Source organism: Pteropus alecto, unplaced genomic scaffold, assembly GCF_000325575.1.
Source record: "Pteropus alecto unplaced genomic scaffold, ASM32557v1 scaffold479, whole genome shotgun sequence".
In the NCBI taxonomy this organism is placed as follows: domain Eukaryota; kingdom Metazoa; phylum Chordata; class Mammalia; order Chiroptera; family Pteropodidae; genus Pteropus; species Pteropus alecto.
This window is the reverse complement of record NW_006492031.1, coordinates 1,845,865-1,857,467: the sequence shown is the minus strand read 5'-3', so window position 1 is coordinate 1,857,467 and position 11,603 is coordinate 1,845,865.

The window sequence follows — 11,603 nt, the reverse complement described above, 5'->3', positions numbered from 1 at the left end:
TCCCTCTCCCTGCCCCCTCTCCCTTCCTCTCTACCCCTCTTTCTCTCACTTCCCTCTTTCTTCCCCTCCCTCTCTCTCCCTCTCCCCCTCTCTATCTCCCACACCCCTTCCTCCCTCCCTCTTTCCTTTCCTCTCGCCCTGCCTCTCTCCTGCTCTCTTTCCCCCTTTCCCCCCTCTTCCTCCTTCTCTCTCTCCCCCTCTCCCTTTCTCCCACTCTCTCTCTCCCCCTTTCCCCATTTTCCCTCTTCTCTCCCTCCTTCTCTCTCTCTCTCTTTCTCTGCCCCCCCTTCCTCTCCTTTTCTTTCTCCCGCTCTCTTTCTTTCCATTTTCCCTCCTCTCTATCCTCTCTCTCTCTCTCTCTCTCTCTCTCTCTCTCTCTCTCTCTCTCTCAACATGCCATGCTTTTTCCATTTGGTGGGAACATTGAAATTGGAACAGCAACTCCACTTTGCGTCATTCTAATTTCATGAAAAGAGAAAAGAATTTTATTTTTCTTTCTTCCAATGTTCATGAATACAATTCCAGGGGAGGATTCTGATTGACAGTTTTTAGATCACATATCCAGTCATGATAGTCAGAGAGATGGGGTACTATGGTTTGCTTAGTCTGGATTAGGGACTTGGCCTTTAGAGTGGAAAGACAAGAGTTAAATTCAGATCTTAGCTGCTGTCTTTCATGCTTTACATGAAAGGTATTTTGGATGGAAAACATTTTTATGTCAAAATATTTTTCTCTCCGATACTTACATATGTTGTATTGATGTTTAGACTTGCTGAGAAGTCAGACTTCACTGATTTTTTTAAGCCTTTTTATTTTATTTATTTTCTACATGGAAACTGTAAAAATATGTTATTTCCTTTTTTTTATAATTTAAAGAATTGGTAGAAAATAATTATGTAAGTTAAAAAAATTTAAACTAACTTACTCATCTGGCATGCAGTCAGTCCTTTCAATTAATAACAATGCATTTTTTCAAATTTCTCAAGGCTTTTCTTTGCATTATATCTTTGGTATTTATTTATTTCCATTTTTCTTGTTTTTCTATTAAAATACTGAAAATGTACTTTCACAATCTAATAAAAACACTTATTCTAAATTTGCTAATGTTTTTGTACTTCTAGGTGACACACCAGCAACATTCTCATTAAAGTCAGAAATAAAACAAAAACGCCTGCTAAAGCTATTGAAAATTCATTTTTTTCCCCCGCAAAGTTCTAGCCAATAAAATAAGGCATGAAAACAGAAATAAGAAATAAAACTATGAGAAAAGAGATTAGCACTCTTAATTATACCTCCAAATGGTTTTCTCTATTTTAAAACTTTTCTAAATCTTCCTAAAACTGTTCTCTGATCATGTATCACTTTCTTGCTCAAAAAATCTTCAGTTGTTTCCAATTGTCTAGAGGATCTGTTTCCAAATATACACACACACACACACACACACACACACACTTTAGAAATGTAATATGTTTAGCCATCACCGCAAAAGATTTAAAAGAGGTTTTTAAAAATATATTTTGAGAAGATTTTTTTCCAACATATCTATTCTAGCTAAAAATGGTGACAAACATCCTCAGCATTGCTAATGCCCCTAAGTTGTCTTTACTTTTCTGTGGAAGACAGAATTTTGCATTTTAATGCAATGTTTTTCTTCAGATCTTACTTCAGTGTCTATGAGAAGACCTTCATATTCTTTGCATTCTTCTGATGATAGAGAACTTTTTCATTTTACTTTATCCTATGTCAATCTCTTGACCTTTGTGACTGCTCTCTGCCTCCTTAAACTATTTTTACTAGACTTTTATATTTCAACCTGTCTAGAAAGTGTAGAAAGTATAGAAAGATGTTCACTTTTACCAGGAAGAATATGTACTATTATTTATAGTATTAATAATTGATGACTCACCATAGGTAGAAAGGCAGTGATAGCACAAATTCTGCAAGTAACTGGCATATTACCTTTGACTAACATCTTAGCCTGGGTCTTTGCAGAAAATGGAGACTGAGATAAAAGCTCACAAGCTATCATTTTATTAAGGAATATAAACTCAAATTAGGGAAGTAGGAGTTAGAGAAAAGAGTAGTAAGACAGAGAAAGAGGATGTGACAATGAGAGTAAGTTATCAAGGAGTCCCACTGCTTAGAATTAAGTAAACTGGTATCCACAGAGAGCTTGTTGTTGCATTGGCAACTGGGGTGGAACAAGTGGTCAAGGATTTCCAAAACTGAAGTTGATAAGATCTAAGATGACACAAAATAAACATCTAACAGAGAACACTTGTACCATTAAAGTTCAGTTGGGTCCTTCTATTATGTCTGGCTCACTATTACAACATGATGCCTCCATTTTTGTGAGAACAAAATGCCCTCATTTTCTGATGGAGGATGTCCACGTACAACTAATTACAGAGAATCCTTCAAGATAGTGGTCAGCAGCAATCTGAAATAAGACTTAAAGCAAGATTATGGACACAAGCAGAGTATCATCATTCCTCTCCTTCCACTCATTTTAGATTTTCTTTTCTATCAGCCAATACTTTAGATGGTCTGAGTTCCTCATCTGTGGGGTAATCTAGATTCTACCTGAGGTGTTACTTTGAGCTTTTGAGTTATAGTTGCTGAAATTGTTCATTTGCTCTTATCATTGGGAACTGGAGCACAGAGAGAAGCCTCAGAAGATCCCTGGCTTCCAGGGAATCCCTTGGGCTCCCTGATCTCACTGTAGAACACCAATCCTAATTTTTCATAGTAATTAAGTTCAATTACCATCAGTATAGTAATTCTTTCCTTTGACTCTGGTCTACGGGGGTGAGGAGTGAAGAATGGCTAGCTGGCTGTCCCTTCTTCCAATTCACTAAAACTCCTGATGGAAGCATTCTCTCTGAAAAGCCAAGACCTTTAACTTGGTAAAGTCTAGTGTTACAGGAAGGGGACACATTACATCTGCAGGTAGGTCACTGGGAGTGATTCTGAGAAGGTTCAATCTTACTACTGTCCTTTTGTTTTCAGATTCATGTATCCCAACTTTTGGAGACATGGGCCATTCCATTGTGCTGTTTGGCTGATTGTCTATGTATGACAGAGTACATGGTGACACAGTGGATCCCATGGTAATGTGGCCAATGTTGCACCGCCATGGCTTTAAAATATTTCCCTTGGTCTGAGGCAATGTTGAGTGTCATACTATGTCAGTAGATTAGGCATTTGAATTGTGGTGCTGGTGAAAGCAATATGGGCAGGAGCAGAGAAGGAAAACCCATTTTCTGAATAGTTATAACATTGGATGGATGGAAAAGATCTGATGTAATTGATCTGAAAACAAATGCTGGATAATTTTATAGGGCAATAGTACTCAAAACATGGTCCTTGGATCTGTACTGGTCTGTTACCAATTTGTGTTAAGTACAGAAATTGAGAGTAGGGATCTAAAAACTTTTTTTTAGTAATTTAACATTGTTGTGGCATCCAAGCATCTGATAATTTTTCCAGTAATTTATTTTATTGTATTATGTAAAAATATTTTCCATAGTATTTAGAAATTAAAAAAACAAACAAATCTGGTTACTCGCCACAGATGGATTGGGAAACACTGTCCTAAAGAAATGGTACAATATCAAGTGATTAGAGTTAGTCTCTGCTGCTGGCAGACTGAACAGCATCAAAAGCCTTGGTGAAAGAGAGCCCATTCTGACGTGACCATGCAGTACTCCATCTTTGCCACTATAGCCACTTAATGCACAGGCTCTAAGCCAGTACTAAGCCAAATGAGTTCACTGACAACCACAGGAGGCCATGTTGACTCTCTGGGGGCCGAGAACTTTTTCCGACAGGAATACACTTTGTTGGATAGTAACAAGAGACACAAAAATCATAACATGTTTTGTGCCTATTTCCACAGGTCCAAAATTCTTTCCACCCAAAAATCTTTCCAATCCCCGACTTGTGGTAGACTGATAATGGCCTCTAAAGTTTCATGTCTTAATTTCTGAAATCTTTAAGTATTATTTGGAAATGTGGCTTTGGAGGTATGATTAATTTAGGTATCTTGAGATTAGGAGAGTATTCAGGATTATTGGGATAGGCCCTAAATCAAACCACAAGTGTCTTTATAAGAGAGAGGCAGAGGGTGATTTGACGAAAACTAAGGAGAAGGCAACGTGAAGATGGAGACAGAGATCGGAGCAATATGGCCACAAACCAAGTGACACCAGCAGCCATCAGAGGCTGGAAGAGGCAAGGAATGGATTGTCTTTTCCAGCCTCCAAAACCTAGCTTTCAACCTGGTGATACTAATTTTAGACTTCTGGCCTCCAAACTGTGAGAGAAAAAGTGTTTGTTGTTTTCAGCCACCTAGCTTGTGGTAATTTGTTACAGCAGTCACAAGAAACTAACATACAAATATTCCAGTCTTGCTTTTTTCAGCCAAGTAATTTTCTACTTCTCAGGAGTTAAGTTTATGTCTAGAACTCGAACTCAGACTTTCCTTAAATAAAGTAAATGGCCTAGTGTACTGCTTAGTGTTCTAACCTCTGGGAGAACATTCCTTCACCAATGTCCTTAGTGTCACTCCCAAGTGAGGCTATAATGTGTTAGTAGTCCATTTTCACTAGCATTGAGTATGTCGTAGCCCCATTTTAAAACTAGGTTTGAGGTATTTTTTCCTTCTTCATAGGTGCGAGTTAAGAGAGCAACAGGAGAAGGGGCATGCAAGTCTGACCGTGCTCATGTCATTTACTTGTGCCTTCTGGATTTCTACAGGCCTGATACACACTTTCCTTTGCACGTAAATTGTTTCTTACCTACCTTATCTTATGAATCAGAAGATCAGATGATACCCAGCTTATGATGGGCAGCCCTAATCACATAGTCACTTGGTATTTCATTGCCATTTGTTTACCCATGAGCTTTTCAAATGGCAGTAATTTTCTACTGCAAAAGACATGGTTTTTCTCTACATTCATAGGTTTGTGCTCTAACTGTCCTAGTGGGGCAATTCTATATAACATCTTTATTTATCTCAATGCTTCTAGTACTATTGGACCTAGGCTGGAGTAACAAGATAGTTTGGACAAGAAGCTTGATCTGCAGCAGAGTCTTGTCTTACTCTAAACCCCATTTAAAACTCCACTTAGAATCAAGAAGTTCAATTTTATGATAATATTTTCCATCAATCCTATTCTACAGAGGCTAGTCATCACTGGACTTCTCAAAGATGCCAGTGTTCTCCTTAACAGCACATTTCTCCTTACCTTAATGAGGACACCATGCTCTGGGTCCTCCCAGAATGATGGGTTCCAAAATCTTATATTGTAGAGTATTCGGTACTAAGGTAGAAATATGGAGAGTATAGTTGGGTCTCCTGGGTTTTGCTGAGCCAGCAAGGACAGTTGGAAAACCTTTGACCCTCTGCCTGTGATTATTTGAACCAGATAATGAATATTCAATCACATTGGAAGAAAAGTGATAAGCGTCAGAGCTGGAATGGGGACCAAACAGATGGTTAAAACAATGCTATCTGGGTTGACTTGGATACAGTCTTAGTAACCAATTACCCCATGTATTTGCCTGTTGTAGCAGAGAATATAGCAGAGAACCAGTGGCTTAAATCTCTAAAAAGCATCCATCCTTCTAATTCCTATAAGGCAATAGCCTCATTTGCTCTCCAAACACCTTTGATGACTAAAAAGCTCTTCTGGTAAGTTGTGAGCTCACCATGTGGAGGAAGAGGCAAACCTGAGCCTGATAGCTGCACAGAGTGGAAAATCTCCTTTGCCTCAACCTCCTTTCTGTCTCTTCTGCCTAGGATTACCTTACATCCTGGTCTTGGCAAGACTGCTTCTCCAGGCAAAATTCACTGGGGCAAGCCTTAATTTTATTCTAGGGTTCCTGGAACTGTGAGAAAGAAACTAGGAGGGTTACCTCATACATCCTGAGGATTTAATAAGTCATCCACCCTTTGACTGACTGGATCAGTTCTGAGAAAAGATGATATTCTACTGCCTAGATAGGAATGGGAAACAGTTGCTCCCAACACTGGTTGTCAGCATTTATCTTGCAACTAAATCTTTGGTGAAACAATTTTCCTGACTTGGAATAATTAGCTTCTTGGGCAAGGAAAGATGGCCAAATGCAAAATAATTAAGAAGACAGGTTTATGCCTTTCAATAACTCACTTTCCTTCTTTCCCTGCCCCTCCCTGAAATGGAGGCAAGGGCCAAGGCTGGAGTCCTTTCCAACTGGAACGAGAACCTGTCTCCATTTTGAGCCAAGGCAGAGTTAAATAAGCCATTGTGCCATGTGCTCAGGGGTAATTAGGCATGAAAAGAATCTGCAGTCGGCTCCCTCCATTATTCCTCACAAGCTGTCCTTTTGCCATGTGCCCGAGCCCCTGGGTCTCAGTGCTGGCACTTCTACAGAGATATAGATGTCGTTGTCATGGCAACTACTCTGTGCTAAGCAACTTTATGGTCTAATATTATTAAGGGGGCAGGGATCAAAAGCCAGTGAGGGACTTTGTCTCTGAAGCCCAGGAAAACTGTGTCAGGGATGGGACAGGATGGCAAACTCATGGGAGAATTGGGGATCTCAGTAAGCACCAGGTTGTCACCTAAAGAATCTTTTGAGACAGAGAGAAGGCCAAACAATGAAGTCAATAAAATGTGCCTCTGAGGGTCTCAGTTTCTCATCTCCCATATACCTTTCTCCATGGCTCACTCTCCTTTCAGATGCCCAGTACCTTGCTGTTCCCTCCTGGGGAAAAGATGTGCTTTCTTTCAGTAGTTTCCATCTGAATGTGAATTCTAGTCACTGTTCACTTCTATTTTAACTCATATTTCCAGTCTTATTTACAAATGTGAAACTAAAAGCACTGGCTAAGTCGTGGTGGAAAATATTTAGGGGGGAAAGATCCCTTGCCCCCAAACCCTAAAGTTACATAGTGAAGAAGCTGCCTTTTCTTTCTAGTTTAACATCTTACTATAGACTATATTAAACATTCACAAAAGTAGGAGGAACGATATAATGAGCCTCCACGTACCCATCATCTCAATTGCCTTCTTTACAGATGTTTACCATGCTTGACAGATAAATACAGAAAGGAGCCCTTAGACCCCTCTCTCTTCCACTTTAGACCCAATCAGGGAGGGTTGCTCAACAAGCCAGGGTAAAAAATTTCTTTTACAGTGACACTGAAGAGAACGTGTTAGGCATTGCTCAGGCACCTTTAAAGCTTTGGAGTAAGTGCTGAATGTTAGTGCTTTCCTCTCCCCACTGTCAACCAGTCAGAAGAACTGGGATACAGAGAGTGCCCTCCTATCCAGTCAGTCAGAGACCAAAAATGGCTGGCCTCTTAGTCATTTTGTTATTACCTGTGTGACAGTTCCCTGGTTTGCATGAGACCAGCTTTACAGACTGTATTATCAAGTAACTTGAAGCAGCAGATGGACTCTCAGTGTTCTCCAAAAGGTAGGTTCCAAAAAATGCTCTCAATCTTTGAATAATGCAGTGAGTTTCTTATTAAGTGGCAAAATGTATCCACCATTCTATAGCATCCAAAAATGCTACTACTGCTACAGTTTTCACAGTACCCTTAACCTCCTTCTGAATCATCTCTTGTCCTCCATGGGCAGGGAGTAGTGGTTGTGCAGCACATGAGACAGTGTTATACAAAGGTTATTCTCATCTGTAGTTTAATAAAATACGTTTATAATACTCTCAGTTTATATTAAAAATTGGTGCTATGGCATCAAAAAACTTTGGTTAAAAAAATAAGGTAAAGGGTCAACATAGGGTTTTCTTTGTAATGTGTAAAGATGTAAGAGTTAAGCTCAATTTCAGATCATCAAATATAATTCTCTATAGTGTAGACAATAACAACTACTATTACTATCTCCAGCACTTACGACTATCACTACTAAGGCTATAACTACCTAACAATTACCATTTCTAAAGTGCCTTCTTGCTCATTTTAGCTGGAATAACTTTTTGCAGATGAACAAACATGTCAACACTTCTCCAGGTAAGATTTGTTAATAGTTCATTTATTGGAAATTAGTAAAACTCAGCCAGAAGTAAAAGATGGCAATGGCAAAGCAAGCGAAGAGCTTCAAACATTATATGAGAAATACAAACAAATGGCAGATAGGTGGGATGGGGTGGATATAGCACAGTTCAGTAAATCTTAGGCTGATCTTACTGAAGAGAAAGAGTGAACAGTTGCTAACAAATGTAAACAAATAATCGATATTACTCATAATTGTTAACTTCTCACATTTTCACATTTCAGTATGATACCTAATCTTTCAATATAATTATCTATCCTACGACATAAGTAGGTGTTTAAAGTCCTACTTTATAGATAAAGAAACTAATACTCAAATAAAATGACTTATTGAATAATTAAATGAATTGGGCAAGCATTAGACTCTATTGTGTCCCAATCCAGAGTGCTTTAAGAACAAGTCAATAAGAAAACAAGCTGGTCAAGTTAATCAAAATAGCTTATTAATATCTGTTCAGTCCATCCCATTATATATAGATCAAATGGCTCTTGCTTTAAATAATGCCTTAATTCGTCCCTTTGTTTCACAGACAAGGCTCATTTAAAAATAACTTTAGGTAGCCTCTACAGGTTGCAAGGAAGAGAAATACTGAATTCAAAAAGGAGCTTAATCCAAATGTACAGGAAACAAATAGCCGAGGGGATTGTACACACTGTGATTCCTTCTGCCTCTTGCTGTGGCCCCGCTTCTCTCTAATACTAGATTCCATTATTCTCTCTATCACTGGATTACTTATCTTATTTAGAACTCAGTCTTCCTATAAATTTGACATACATGTGGCCCATTATGGCTATTTTGGCTTCTAAGAGATTAACTTTCTTCAGCTTCTTTTCTGTTATCAACTAGTAAGTTCTAATGGTATTTCCTTGCTCAAAATCTCTAGAGAGGAAATATAATTGGCCCAGTATGCTGGGAGTTTAGGATTGTTGCCCTTGGATTAAATGTCCATACATGGGCCAGTCAAATGTGGTCTAGATTGGAGATTTATATAATACAAAACATGGTGGCTTAAGCTTACCTTTTCATCTAACCAGAGCTACATAACCAAAGCAGAATACTGCCTTTATATATATTGTGTTTAAACACTTATTAACAATACTTATCTTACTAGTTTGCAATATTATTTTCTTTGTTAGACTTTAAGTTACTTTCAGACCAGGAAGTTGTTTTACTTATTTTATATCCCTGGTACCTAATTCTTTCACAGAGCTAGCACTCAATACTCAGTATATATTTGGATATGCTTTTACTTTTCTGGATCAGTGAATATGTGTTGATAAATTAATATGATATCTGGTTTCTAAAGCATTTTCACATGATTCATATTGTGTGGCTTTTTTTTTTCTGAGTCATTTCTGCATTGGAATTTTTGTACCATAGTCTCCTCCTGGGATTGATTCTATTGAAGGGCAAAGTGGAGGCACTGGAGGAAAACCAAAGATGTCTTCAGGACTATCTTTGGCGATAGTATCACCCAGCTCTCCATTTCATCCCATTGGTGGAACTACTCTCTCTTGTCCTCAAATGTCCAGTATGACCCTGCTCTTCTTCTTTACTATCTTCTCAAAAAGATACCCTTTATGTTTTCAGGAAATAATCTGATAAATTAACTCATTCAGAGATGAATGATTAATAATGTTCAAAGCACATCTTCCCTCAAAAAGCTCCAAAGCGTAACAGTCAGACAGCCAGCAAACATCAGCTTCAAAAGTCCTGCTTTACTCTCTTTCCTCCATATTTTCTTCCTACAGTATCATGTTGCTTAGTTGCTTAGATTAAAAATATGTAGTAACCTTAAAATATAACATTCAATAGCCAATCCATTAAGTCTTACTGGAATCTTGGCACTTATTATCTTGTATTATTTTACTTAGCAAAATCTTTAAGAAATAACCATCTGACAAGGGGTAGAAGGGTATAGGGGGAGAGTCTCGGAATAGGAAACAGGAACTGTCTGTAAGTTCTGGTCAGAGTAGGGGTGATAGGTAATTTGGGAGCAGAGGAGTTAGCTGAGATTTTGGATAGTGTTCAGAAGCGGTAAAAAGGGGAGGAGAGAAGGAAAGAAGAGAGACTAAGTTCGATGATTCATTCAACATTTTATTGAATTTTACTATGGACCAGGCACCAAGGCTGATAAAAAAATAAGGTGATGATTCTGTATTGCTGAAACTCATTTTCTCATAGGAAAATTAGGTATTGAAAGTCACAAAGCAATATTTTAAGTGCAATGGCAGAGGTTAAATACAATATGCTCTTAGATCACAGAGGAGGGAGCAATTAACTTTGACAGGGAATAGAGATCAGCAAAGTTGGGAAAGCTGCAGAGAGCAGGTAATATTTGATTTCTGTCTGTGAATAGGTAAACATGTTTTCCAGGTGGAGAAGAAGAGGATGAACCTTCTCTAGGGAGGGAAGATGTGGCAAGAAGATTAATTTAACAAATATTTATTGGGTATGTACTATGGGCCAAGTGCTTTTATAGTTGCTTGGGATATATCAGTGAATGAAAGGACAAGATTCTGTGCTCATGCAGTTCACATTCTAGTTAGGGAGACAGAAAATAAGTAAAATAAATAATTAAAATATAGAGTAAGCTACATATGATAAATAGTAAAGAGGAAGATATAAAATGTTGGGAGGGGGATTGATATTTTAGATGACATGATGAAGAAATTATCCCCGAGAAGGTAACTTCTGAGTAAAGGTCTGAAGGAAGTAAGGGAAGTAATCATATGGATATCGAGGATAAGAATGCTTTGAGCAGACTAAACAGCAAGAACAAAGGCCTAAGCTAGGGGCAAACATGGAGTCTTTGAGGAACAGAAATGAGGTCAGAATGACAAGGATGGAGAGATCAAGTGGGGATTAGTCAGAAATGAAATCAGAAAGGCAAGAAGAAGGCAGATAGTTTTGGGCTTTATAGGTCACAGTAAGGACTTTGGTTTTTACTCTGAGCAGGATGAAGAAAGAGCCATTAAAGGAGTGCAAGAAGAGGAGAAATACTTTCTGACTTCAGTTTTAACAGAACCATCCCCTCTGTTACGTTGAGAAATGAATGCAGGAGTCAAGGGCAGGCATAGAAAGACCATTTAGGAGGTTATTTTGACAATCCTGGTGAGAGATAATATTGACTTGAACCAGATTAGTGGCAGAAGGGATGGTGAGAAGTGATCAAATTCTAGATTTATTATGAAGATGAGCCACAGAAATTCGTGATATTTTAGACAAGAAGTTTGAGAGACGGAAGAATCAAGAATAGCTCCAAGTTTTTAAGCCTGAGTAAGTTGCCATAAATTGAGAATGGAAAGGAACTCGTTTTGGAAAAAACAACAGGAGCTCAGTTTTGGACATGTTAAGTTGTGATGCCTCTTAGACATCCAAAGAATAATATTCAATAGGCAATTTTGGATATATGGCGAGAGATTCAGGTTAAAGACATAATATTGAGAGTCTACTATATAGAGTCATCATTACCATATAGATGGCATTTAAAGTCATAAATCTAGAAGATGTTATATAGGTCACAGATGAAATTACGTAGGA